At 36.6% G+C, this 12,695-nt stretch overlaps 1 protein-coding gene across 1 annotated transcript in view; it reads right to left on the bottom strand.

Moving 5' to 3' along the window:
- NCKAP1 (NCK associated protein 1) overlaps nt 1-12,695 on the bottom strand; it is a 98,405-nt gene that overhangs the window by 63,551 nt on the left and 22,159 nt on the right. The gene's annotated exons all lie outside the window — the stretch shown is intronic.

Below are 12,695 nucleotides of genomic sequence, written 5' to 3'. Positions count from 1 at the left end.
ACGCATGCAAAATAAAATGTAGATACAAACATAAAATACAGTAACGGTTCCCTGACCAGATCCACAAAACACAATAATACATTAAAGAAAAGCAAAAACCAAAACAACAAAAAAGATATGAGAAAGAAGCAAAACTAGAGTTAAGACACTGGTAAACATATGAAGAAGGAAATGTGAATACAAAAGACAAATATTATTTCAATCAACTGTATTATTAAATTTACAAAAGTCCTAAGTTTTCTCTTTAAAACAACTATTAATATAATTTCTGAAAGAATCCAGCCATATTTAACATCATATATCATAAGTCTGCCAGAATTCCGGAAAAACATCTAGAACCTATCTGATACTCTGAATGTAGTCTACAGAATAGAAACTTCCACATCTTCCACTTCTGTTAGAAGAGCAGAATCTCAGGCCCACCTAAAACCTACCAAATCAGAATCTGCCATTTAACAAGATACCCAGGTGATCTGAATGCACATTAAATATAAAATAATTCACCTAGAACATGAGAAAACCAGAAAATATGAGAAAGTGCTTCAAAATATCAAACTTGCTATCAAAGCCCATACAGTTTTGAGGCCCTCAATCAGTTCTTAAACTTACACCTACACAGGAGTGTTGGGGGAGAGGTGCCTCTACACATAATTGTATTGAACCATTATGATAAGTCAGAAAATTTACAATAGTGAGCATAACATCAGGAGATTAAAAAAACTATTAAAAGACTATTTAAAAAGCAGCAAGCACAGGGGCTTCCCTGGTGGCGCAGTGGTTGAGAGTCTGCCTGCCGATGCAGGGGACGCAGGTTCCTGCCCCAGTCTGGGAAGATCCCACATGCCGCAGAGGGGCTGGGCCCGTGAGCCATGGCCGCTGAGCCTGCGCGTCCGGAGCCTGTGCTCCGCAATGGGAGAGGCCACAACAGTGAGAGGCCCACGTACAGCAAAAACCAAACCAAACCAAACCAAACCAAAACAAAACAAAAAACAGCAAGCACAGCATTCTGGTAGACCCAACTATTGTAAAGTGCCCTAGACACGGCAGTCCCTGAGGACATGTAAAAAAGTGTAAACGAAGTATCTCTACTTCCCCTATATGCCAGGCAAACTGAGACATATACTTATAGTGATGTATGTAACCGTTCTAACTTTATCTGTGGTAGTAGTTGACTTTATTTTGAATATATGTTTCAAAACAATTCTATGTTTATAAGCACACTTTTAATCATTACCACTCACAACATCAAGCAGACACCTTTTTAAATGACTCTGTTTCCTCTGTTACCTTGTTCAATAACATTAAATACAATTGACGTCTTAATCCTTTCCCCTACTTTTCAGTACTTTAAATTTGAACTTTGCAAGGTAACAGGTGAAAGTAAACTCATAATATAATAGGATAAAAAGCAAAAGTATAATTTGGTTGCTACTGGGTTAATTATTAACAGTGCCTCCTTTCAATTTCAGTGTCCTACTTTGGACAAAAAATGACACAGTCACCATCTTATTATGGGCCTTAAGGATCTTTTATACAAATTCTCATTTTGCATATTAAGAAGCTAATGCTCACAGAACTTAAAAGAATCTTCCCAAGGTTATATAACTACTTAATATGACAAGGCCAGGATTAAAAATTTCATATCCATGCTCCTGATAGTGTTCTTTCTACCATTCCACATGCCCCCCCATCTTCCTTTTTAATAGTAAAATCTCATTATGGTCTCAATTTCTCATTCAATTTTATTCCCCCCCAAATTGTATGTAACTAGCCTCTACACTGGCTAAAACAAATTTACTGAACTAAAGGATATCTAAATTCAAAATAACTACTCAAGTTTTTAAGACCCTACATAATTTGGTCCTAATTTACCTTTCCAATCTAAATTTCCCCTACATCCATTCACACACTATACAGAGTAGCCAAAACAAACTATTCACTATTTTCTACATACATCTCATGTTTTCTTTACTGTTTTCTCTCTTGAGATGTCCAAATTCCACCACTCACGTATGTCCAAATCCTACTACTCCTAAACTACTCAATTTAAATGTTGACTTTCAAGAAAACATCCCTGATTGAACTTTTTCCCTCAATGCAAATAACATCTCCCTACTCTAAATGTGTATAATTTCTAATAATATCACTTTCTACCTTATATCAGTTACCTGCAACACTATGAGACAGTGTATCAAACTCCACAGCCCATATCAAACAGCTCTGCACATAAAGAAGTACACAATATAAACATCTATCAGATGAGTGATTAGGACAATATTAAAAAACCTTTATATGTCAGCGTCAGATGACATGTTTTAGCAAGTGACACCCACCTCTTACTGTGAAATCACAGCTAAATGACTTAACCTCTCAAGAGTCTAATACCCCCATTATCAAAATGGGAGCTGATGTGGGCAGTTTAGCCAAGATAATATACATGAGAACACTTTACAGTGCCTGGCACCCAGAATCTGCTCATTAAATATTAAGTGAATAACAGAAGATGCTCACAGACCACTTCTCCAAAATAAGCAAGAATAAAGCTGTTTTAAATAATCCCAATACTACTCATAGTACTTCTAATAAGACCTGATATTTAACTGAGCATGCTCTCTTTGCCAGGCAGTGTTCCAAATAACATACAAGTATTTCACAAAATTCCCTCAATGTCTCTACATATAGTTACAATTATGTTCCTTATTTAATGAAAATAAATTCCATAAAGCTCTGCATGAAAGTTCAACTATAACAACAAAGAATAAAAGTGTCTACAACTCCTGGGCTTCAACTGAAAAAAAATGCTCCTATTTTAGTTTTTAAAGTGAAGTAGAGCAGACACTATCAAAAAGTATTTAACTTCTAGGTTCAACAACCAGAACAAGTTTTTTTCCCATTATCTCTTTGTTTTATAGTAAATAAAAAGTAGGAAATGGTTTAAGAATATAGATCAGTAACAGATTGTTTGATGCTACAGAACAGAACATTAGAAAAGTACAATTTTGAGAAATGATTCTATCAATATTCGCTAACACTTTAAAAGCATATAATGGATACATGGGTTAACTATATGAGCAAAATATCTGTACAATGCTTTCATTAAAGCTTCTGACTGTGGAACATTATTCTTAAAATTTAAGTAAAATGTGTAGAAACAAAATAAACAGGATAAATAGCCATGCAGATCACAAAATAAGATCATATCTTTGCAATGAAAAATCTTGGTAATTAATCTTTGTACAATTAAGAAGCATTTTCTACACAAAATATAAGTATCTAAAAAACTGATTGAAATTTAGTATTTACTAGCTTTCATTCTTTCAAAGAAAAGATACTAGCAAATTACAATAAGGAACCAATGACTAAGAGAGCTAACTCAGATTTTCAACATAAAGGAAAGTGACTGAAGTCCTTTATTCACCCATCTCAAATATTCTTTCATCATCGAAACTGCTTATGCATAATAAATTATTTTTCTTGACCTAAACTATGCTAGTATTTTGTTCCTCTTAAAAAACAACGAAGTACAGAAATTTGGTTCAGGGAAGGCTTTGTTCAATTTCTTAGTATGATATTCTAAATCAGGCTTTTCTTTCTTTTTTGTTTAATTTTATTATTATTTATTTTGGGGGGGCTAAGTTGGGTCTTCATTGCTGCATGCAGGCTATCCCTAGTTGCAGTGAGCAAGGGCTACTCTTTGTTGCGGTGCACGGGCTTCTCATTGTGGTGGCTTCTCTTGTGCGGAGCATGGGCTCTAGGCCCGGGGGCTTCAGTAGTTGCAGTGCAAGGGCTCAGTACTTGTGCCTTGCATGCTCTAGAGCGCAGGCTCAGTAGTTGTGGCACATGGGCTTAGTTGCGCCATGGCATGTGGGATCCTCCCGGACCAGGGCTTGAACCCATGTCCCCTGCATTGGCAGGCGGATTCCCAACCACTGTGCCACCAGGGAAGTCCCTAAACCAGGCTTTTTAAAATAAGAGTGCTGAGAGGCTATTTGTGTAAACCTCTTTTTTTTTGCGGTACGCGGGCCTCTCACTGTTGTGGCCTCTCCCGTTGCGGAGCACAGGCTCCGGATGCGCAGGCTCAGCGGCCATGGCTCACGGGCCTAGCCACTCCGCGGCATGTGGGATCTTCCCGGACCGGGGCACGAATCCGTGTCCCCTGCATTGACAGGCGGACTCTCAACCACTGCAGCACCAGGGAAGCCCATAAACCTCTTTTAAGGAACTGTCCAGCCACCACTCTACTCATCAACACTCATGTGGACTACTAACTACTAACTGATCTCTGTACTTCTGCTCTTGCCTCTTCAGTCTTCTCCATATAGTGGCAGGAGAGTGGACATTATAAGGTAACACACTACCCTGAAGAGATGATTCCAATGAAGGTTATACAAGATATTAACACTGGATGAAGAGTATACGTGAACTCACTGTATTATTTTTGTTTTAGTCTAATATTATTTCAAAATAAAGGGTTTTAAAAAAATTTTTTAATAAGTTTCCCATCACACTTAAAATACAAAGTCTCTTACCAATGTCTCAGAATAAAATTTGAATAGGACCCCTGCCTGTCTCTACAACTTCATCTCCCCTCATGCTCCTCCAGCCTCTCACAGTAGTTGTCATACTGGTCTGCGTGCTATGTTCATCAAATAAATTCACCAAGGTTGGTCCCACCTCTGAGCCTTTGCACTTGCTCTTTATCATGTCTGGAATGCTCTTCTCTACTTCTTCACATAGCTCAATCCTTCACTTCACTTCTCTTCAGAGAAGCCATTGTTGTGCACTTACCTAAAATAGTCTTCTCACCCACGTTACTCTCTTACTCCTCATCCTGCTTTCTATTTCTTCCTACCACTTATCTCCAAATAAAAGTACGTATTTATTCACTTTAGTTGTTTGTTGTCTAACATCCTAACTTGAATTGAGATTCCACAGAGGAAAGGAGGTTTGTATTATTTCATGCTCTTGTATCCAAGGTCTAGATACTAGCACACAGTAGATGCACTTTAAATGAATAAATAAATGATCTTCAAGTTTCTCAACATAAGTCATAGAATCAACTTTTAAATTGTACTAATTATCAATGAATGCAATATCAGGTATCAATTCATGTCTCAAATGAGTTTATGTATCCTAACACGGAGTGGTAATTTAATCCCTTGAATAAATCCCTGTTGGATAAAATACTTCATTATGTCCTTACAGGATAAGAAATGAGAAACATTTAAAGAAAATGACATATTCATATCAAATATAAGCAAATCTCCTAAGATTATATGAAAATCCAAATTAACACAAAGATTAGTCATTTTAAAAAAGGTTCATGGGACCTTGTTGAACTTTCATTTTATTATATACAAATGATTCTACTGGCATTCAATATTTCATAAATGCATTTTTCTGAGCAAAAGGTAGTAAATAAATTTTAGGGAAAGTTATCCTAACACTTGCCTAGTAAATAAGCATTACTGAATGTTTAATATTTGTTACTAAACTAAATCCTCACCACAACTTTGCAAGGTTCAGTTTTTAAATTGTGGTAAAACATAACAAAGTCTACCAATATAGCCATATTTTATAAGTGTGCAGTTCACACGTACAAATATATCTGCATTGCTGTGCAACCATCACCCCGCCTATCTCCAGAATTTTTTTCATCTTCCCAGTCATGGTATATTTTTATCCTCATTTTCCAGATATAGAAACAGACTAGAAAAGGGTTAAGATGTTAATCCAGGTCAATCAGATTTCAAAGTTCAAAACACCTCTTCAATACACTTTAAAATTCAAGTTGCCACACCATGACAAAAGTAGTATAGGGATAAGCAAAGCTAAGGCTATTTTCTTCTCAGAAAATACTTCTATTTAATTGTAGCTTCATCAATCTCACAGATTGAAGCTTCTAAGAACTCTAATTCAACCTCTTCATTTTATATACTAAAGTGATCTTTTTCAAGTTTATATTGCTGTCATCTGTTCAAATTAATTCTGAAAAGCAAAGAGTTTTGTTTTTTAAAGAACAGAAAGGCAAAAAAAAATTAAAGGTTTTATGCATGCCTCTTTGCAATAGGACTTTACTGTTCCTCTCATCAAGAGATGTAGTTTATTTTTCCACCCTTACAATCCCAGCTGGCCTTGTGACTTGCTTTGACCAAGAGAAAGCAGCGGAAATGATACTCTTAACTTACAAGGCCTTATAACTTCACATTTTGTTCTTTTTTGGAACACTGTCCTAAAGTGTCATGTGTGAGAAAGCTAACATATCCCACAGAAAGGAAGGTTCCACATCCTCTATCCCAACAGGCCCCATGCCCCAACCACCCACCAGATGAACGCAGCTGTGACCTAAGGCTGGTGAGACCAGCAGAGGAACTGCCCAATCAACCCCAGAATATGAAATGAGTTGTTGTTGTTTTAAGTCCATTAAGATTTGGGGTGGTCTGTTAGGCAGCACTCGGTAACTGAAACAAAGATTAATAAAAAGTTCAATAAAAGAAATTAAAATAATCTCTATTTCACCACCTGAGCACATTAACTTGCACCAGGAAAAATCTTGGAAGTTTAAGATTTCTGGTCACAAGATGGTTAAATTAATGCAAACTAATGAAACTAATTTTATCATTAGTACTAGAAAAGCACTAAATATATGCCCCAGTATAGTGTGGTCAGTCAGATCTAACATCTTTGTATGAAAGATATCACACTGTATTAACGAAAATACAATTTACCTCATACAATGGTACCATTTTCCATTATGAATGAAAATGTAAATGAAGCTAGCCCCTTTACACTCAATTTTAATAATATTTTTTAAAAGTCTTTCAGATATGTGATTAGCTTGCTTTCACAACCTGGGTACAGCGAAATAAGTCAGGCTTTTCTTACTGATTAGATATCATAACTGTAATCAATTATACTGAGCTAATTATGTCAAGATGGCCTCAGGTGCTACTGACATGTGCAAGGTAACATGCCAACATTAAACAGTCCTTGCTGGCTATACTTTTTACTTTTTAAAGTTTTTATTTCTCTTCCTATCAATTACCATTTGCTCCTGATGAGAATACCCTTTAAGGTACAATGCATTAGAAAATATACGTGTTAACAATTTTACCTAAGCAAACTCAACAAGCTTGGGCACAGTGAGAACCAAAAAGCTTACTTCTGAATAAACTTCATTTTTTATAAACTACCATTTCTGGTTGCTCAAAATCATTTGTTTTTTACAGGTTTACTGAGGTATAATTTATATACCATAAAATTCATCCATCAGAAGTGAACAATTAAATTATTTTAGTAAATCTACAGAGTTGTGCAACCACCAACCCTACCCAGTTTTAGAACATTTCCATTATCCCAAAAAGTTCCCTTGTGCCTATTTACAGTTAATCCCATTCTTACCCGCATCCCTAATAATTACTGATCTGCTTTCTGCCTCGATAAATTTGCTTTTTCCAGACACTCTCTATAAAATGAAATCAAATAATATATAAGCTTTCTACATCTAGCTTCTTTCATTTAGCCTAATGTTTCTGGAGTTCATCCATGCTATAACATGTATTGGTAGCTTGTTTCTTTTAATTGCTAAATAGTACTCCATTAACTGCATATACTACCAATTTACTTTATTCATCAGTTGATGGGCATTTGAATTATTTCCAGTTTTAAGCTCTTATGAACAATGAATGCTGCTATAAACATATCTATATGTGGACATGTAATGTACTTCCATTTTTCTTGAGCAGATTCCTACAAGTGGTATTGCTTCCTAGTTCCCAGATGTGATTCAGAGAGGCTTGTGATATGAAAAGTAACCTCTAAAAAGAGACAAGTTACTGTAATAATATTATTATTCATTTAGTTAACAATTATTTAGTTAACAATTATATTATTCATTTAGTCAACAAATACCCCAACATGATATTATATTGTCAGACACTGTTGGAAGAGCTGGGGATAAAACTATGAATAAAATGATGACCCTGCCCCTAAATGAGCATACAATCTAGTGAGGACTGTATATCTAGATATACAGGTAATTCTCACTTTTTTTAGATAACTATCTAGTTTTAGAATCTGGTTACACCACACTAACTTCTAAGTATAAGGTTCAAAGATGGTGAAAAACTACAATGATTAATTCCCACCTTCCCTTCAAGACAAAGACCCTCACCAATTTGTTATAACATGAAAGAGGTTTATAAAAACAACAACAACAACAAAAAAAAAAACCCACACACAAAATAGTATGAGAAAGACCATAACAAGAAAGGTCAGAGCTTCTAAGGGTGGTGAAGATGAGAAACAAGACGGGGAAAATTAAAGGAGGGCCTAAAACTCAGAGAGCACTCAGGGATTATTTTTGTTAATTGATTACATACTAACAGAGAGTGGTGGCTCATATTAAATTACCTCAATCAGTAGGCCTGTAAAGAGGAATAAAGTTTATGCTTAGGCTGTCTTGACTTCTTTCTGGCCTTTTTGGACATCTGTTGTTCTTGGGAGATTTGGAGATAAGGTGAAGTGGCATCAGTGGAAGAATACTTCCCACTTGATATCTCTAATACCCTCTTAATACCCTACCTTCATCAATTCTTTGAGCTTGGAGGGAGCTCCTATTCATTCACCCTACTATCTTTTTATTGAAATACAACCTCTCATGTTCGGTTTCCTCTTTTGGCCCATCATTATATTACTCCCTTGTAATATAATGGTCCTTCATTATATTACTCCCTTGTCCCCCTATCATAATTACCTGATAAAACCCACAGCAGGAGAAAGCCTATGTCTATGCTGACTCCATCTCAACCTGAATTCACAATCATTAAATATAACTGAGTAGCAACATTATGCCATTTTCACCATCAATTCACTCTCACACTCTCCTCAGTGATTATCCCACTCCTTCTCCTCTCTCTCAATAATTCCTCTTCAACTTGATTCTCAGCTTAATGCTAGCCTGAGCCCTAGGCTTATACATACAATTGGCTACTCAGCATCTCCACTCAGACTTCTAGCAGGTCTCTCAAACTTAACATAGCTAATATCAAGCTACTGAGTACTATCCCTTCTATACTCCCACCCCAAACCAGTTCCTCTTGCTTCTTCACTCCAGTAAATCTTGATATTTCCTCAATCCAAAAACCTTGGGGTCTTACATTTCTCACTGTCTCATATACCCCATACCCAATACATTGGCAAATACCATAGGCTCTGTCTTCAAAACATCCAAAATCTGAACATTTCTCACCTGTACCACCCTAGACCAAGCGACTATCAGCTCTCCTCTCAATGACTGCAAATTTCCTAACCAGTTTGTTTTTACTTCTGTTCCCCTGCAGACTATTTCTCAACCCAGCAACCACAGTGATCATAGGTATATCATTTCATTCCTCTACCACTCTTATCCAATAACATCTCTACTCAAGAGTAATTAGCCAAAGTCCTTACTATGTCCTAGAAAGCCATATCTCATCTGCTGACCCCTTCAATCACTGTCCTCATCTCCTACCACTATCTCCCAGCCCCTTTCCCCAATCACTCTGGTCTATTCATAATGGCCTACTTCCTGTTCCATGAACAAGACAGGCACACTCCCGCCTGAGCCTTTGCCACTGCTGCTCCCTCAGCACAGAAGGCTCCTCCCCCAGCTCACCTCACTTCCTCCTATCTTTAAATCTTTTGCTATATTGCCTCCTCCTCAGTAAGGCTTTCCCCAGGTCAAGTAAATTGGCATCTTCCCACTATCACTTTGTTCTTTTTAGAACTCAACTCTATGTGGCACTATGTGTTTTTCCGTTTGTTTGTTTGGGTTTTTTTTTTTTGGTCTATCTCTGCCCAGCAGAATGTAAGCTCTACAAAGCCCAGTGACTTGTTTATTTACTGCTGGATTCCCTCTCCCAGAACAGGACTTAGCTAATAGAAGGCACCCAGTAAATGTTTTAAATAAATAAATGAATAATAGAGAGGACTATGAGAACATACACAAGCAGCACTTAACCTAATTTGAAAGAGTTAGAAAAAGCTTCTCTGGAATGGTGACATCTAAGGATAGACCTGAAAGACAAGTAGAAATTATCCTAGTGAAACAATATGGGAGAGAAAGATTGTTCTAGATAGGAAAAACAGCATAAACAAAAGACCCAGAGGCAAGAGAAAGAATGGCCATTTGTGCCTTGAAAGTGTATACTCTCCCAAAATAAAATATTTCTTTAAAAAATAAAGCAATTAAATCTACTTCCCCATTTTCTACATTCTATCCTACACCAGACAATGAGGACTAACACAGTATACTATCCTATATGTTCTTGGCCAAAGACCATTACTGTACATATTTAAAACATTTTTAGCCAAGATGAGTGAGTGCTAGGAAGAACAAAAGAAAATAAGTATTTTACAACATCTGTTATTCATTCCCTTATAGTTTCTTTTGCTGTCTTCAATTTTGGATCTTGGCAAATAACTTTTGATTTGACAACAGGTAAAACCGGACTGGCCATGAAAAACAATAAGATACCATGTCAAAGGTACTCAAAGGATAGCAGGTTAAAAGTGGCTAAAGACCCCTTCAAACAAATGACCAAGAAAATAAAAGCTAAAGATCAACAGGTGATTAGGTACTGGTAACATCCTTTGCTATTATGAAGGAAATCATTATCACCATTGCAGCCAAAGGGATTGGCTAACAACGTTTGGAAGATAGCTGAAAAACTGGCAAGATATAACTTCAGGAAATTTGAAGAAAATGGATAAATGATTGCAAATGGCAGGAATGCATCTCCTTGGGGACTATGCTATGAAACCCCAGTATAATGCTCATTGGCCATTTCATTTGCAGAAAAACTGACAGCATCCTTGAGCTAAAGAAGATATTACTGCAGTTTAGTATGATTAGAATATAGAGTGGGCAAGATTCACAACATAAGGTGATTTTAAAACAGATATGTTTTGGGATCATAAGAACCACCCTTGGGAACATGACAAAAGCTGAAAAATACATTCACACAAGAACTCTGTACACAATTTCAGGGGATTTCCAAACTCTATGAAACTCAGTGTGAAAGTTCAGGTGAAAACCATTACACTCAGGACAATAAAGAGAAATATGTCCCAGGATGAGAGCTATGCAGCAGGCTTATGCAAATTATCCAGAGGGAAGTTAGAAGACAGAGGATTATAGGAAAGTGGGCTCCAGAAAAAAAAAAAGCTTACAGAAAGGTGGTATGATTATTAGACTGGATAAATTTTAAAATTCTATAAAGGCACTTAACTAATTCAAGAAAGTCAATATATCTATGTAACAAATTTAACTGTGAAATATTCTGGAAGAGAGAATCCATTTCACTTTGATAATAAATATATGATATTATGTATATAAAAAAACATATAATGTAAACATATTATATATTTGGACTTATAAGAATAAGTGCAAAGTGTGATAATGGAGTGCAGCAATGCAAACCTAACACTCAGGTCTTTATTAATTTTAATTTTTAGAATCAGCATATAATTCAATCTCAGAACACTTCATGATTACAGAACCAAAGGAAAGCATTAACAATTTTGACAACATGAAAGTATAAATGACCAAGGGTAAGTGTACAAATATGAAGAACTATATACTATTTAAAGTTTAAAAAGAAGTAACCAATGATCCAAAAATGTTAGCAAAAAAACTATCAAACATCAGGAAGAGGGGAGAGGGTAAATGAGGGGAGGAAACCTAATGAGCTAAATCTTCATATTTTGTAGCAAAGAATTAATAGATCCTGTCTAAAGTTGGCAAATGAATATATAAAAGAAATCAGCATATTCCTTATAGTTCTGGAGGTAACCTCCAGATACACTAAAAGCAGAAGTTCCCCCTGAGAAATATGACCAGGGTGGGAGAGAGTGGGGTAGGATTACATACACTCACTTTTCATCCTTAATTCTTCTAGACTATTCAATTCATTATCATGTATTCATGTTAGCATGGTAAAAATTAAAAATAAAAAGATTTAAATGTTTAGGTAGGTCATTAGGGCTGATGCAATTCCCTGCCATCACTTGACCTATTTCAAATACTTTTCAAATATATTAAAGGCTTAGTTGTTTCTTCTAGTGAGGGGTTCATTCTTATATTTACTTTCTTTATTCAAGGCAGAATTAAAGACTATTACATGTAGAAGAGATATTAACTAAATGTTGAAGATACATTTTTAAAAGAATATTGACACAAGTTAGTTCTCACTGTATTAAAATTCTTTGAATTTTGGTAAAGTTTAATTGGTCAAAACCAATATTTCTTTAAGTTGCCATTAGGATACACACACATACTTCTTCACAAAAGTACATCATCAAAACTGTTACAGGGCTTCCCTGGTGGCGCAGTGGTTGAGAGTCCGCCTGCCAATGCAGGGGACACGGGTTCGTGCCCCGATCCGGGAAGATCCCACATGCCGCGGAGAGGTTGGGCCCGTGAGCCACGGCCGCTGAGCCTGCGTGTCCGGAGCCTGTGCTCCGCAACGGGAGAGGCCACAACAGTGAGAGGCCCGCATACCGCAAAAAAACCCCACAAAACTCTGTTACAGGGCTTCACTGGCGGTGCAGTGGTTAAGAATCCACCTGCCAATGCAGGAGACACAGGTTCAAGCCCTGGTCCGGGAAGATCCCACATGCTGAGGAGCAACTAAGCCCACATGCCACAACTACTG

This window comes from Grampus griseus (assembly GCF_964374135.1).
Source record: "Grampus griseus genome assembly, chromosome: 7".
NCBI classification, from domain to species: Eukaryota; Metazoa; Chordata; class Mammalia; order Artiodactyla; family Delphinidae; genus Grampus; species Grampus griseus.
The sequence above is the reverse complement of the archived record's forward strand: the minus strand, read 5'-3'. Positions and strand labels throughout refer to the sequence as shown.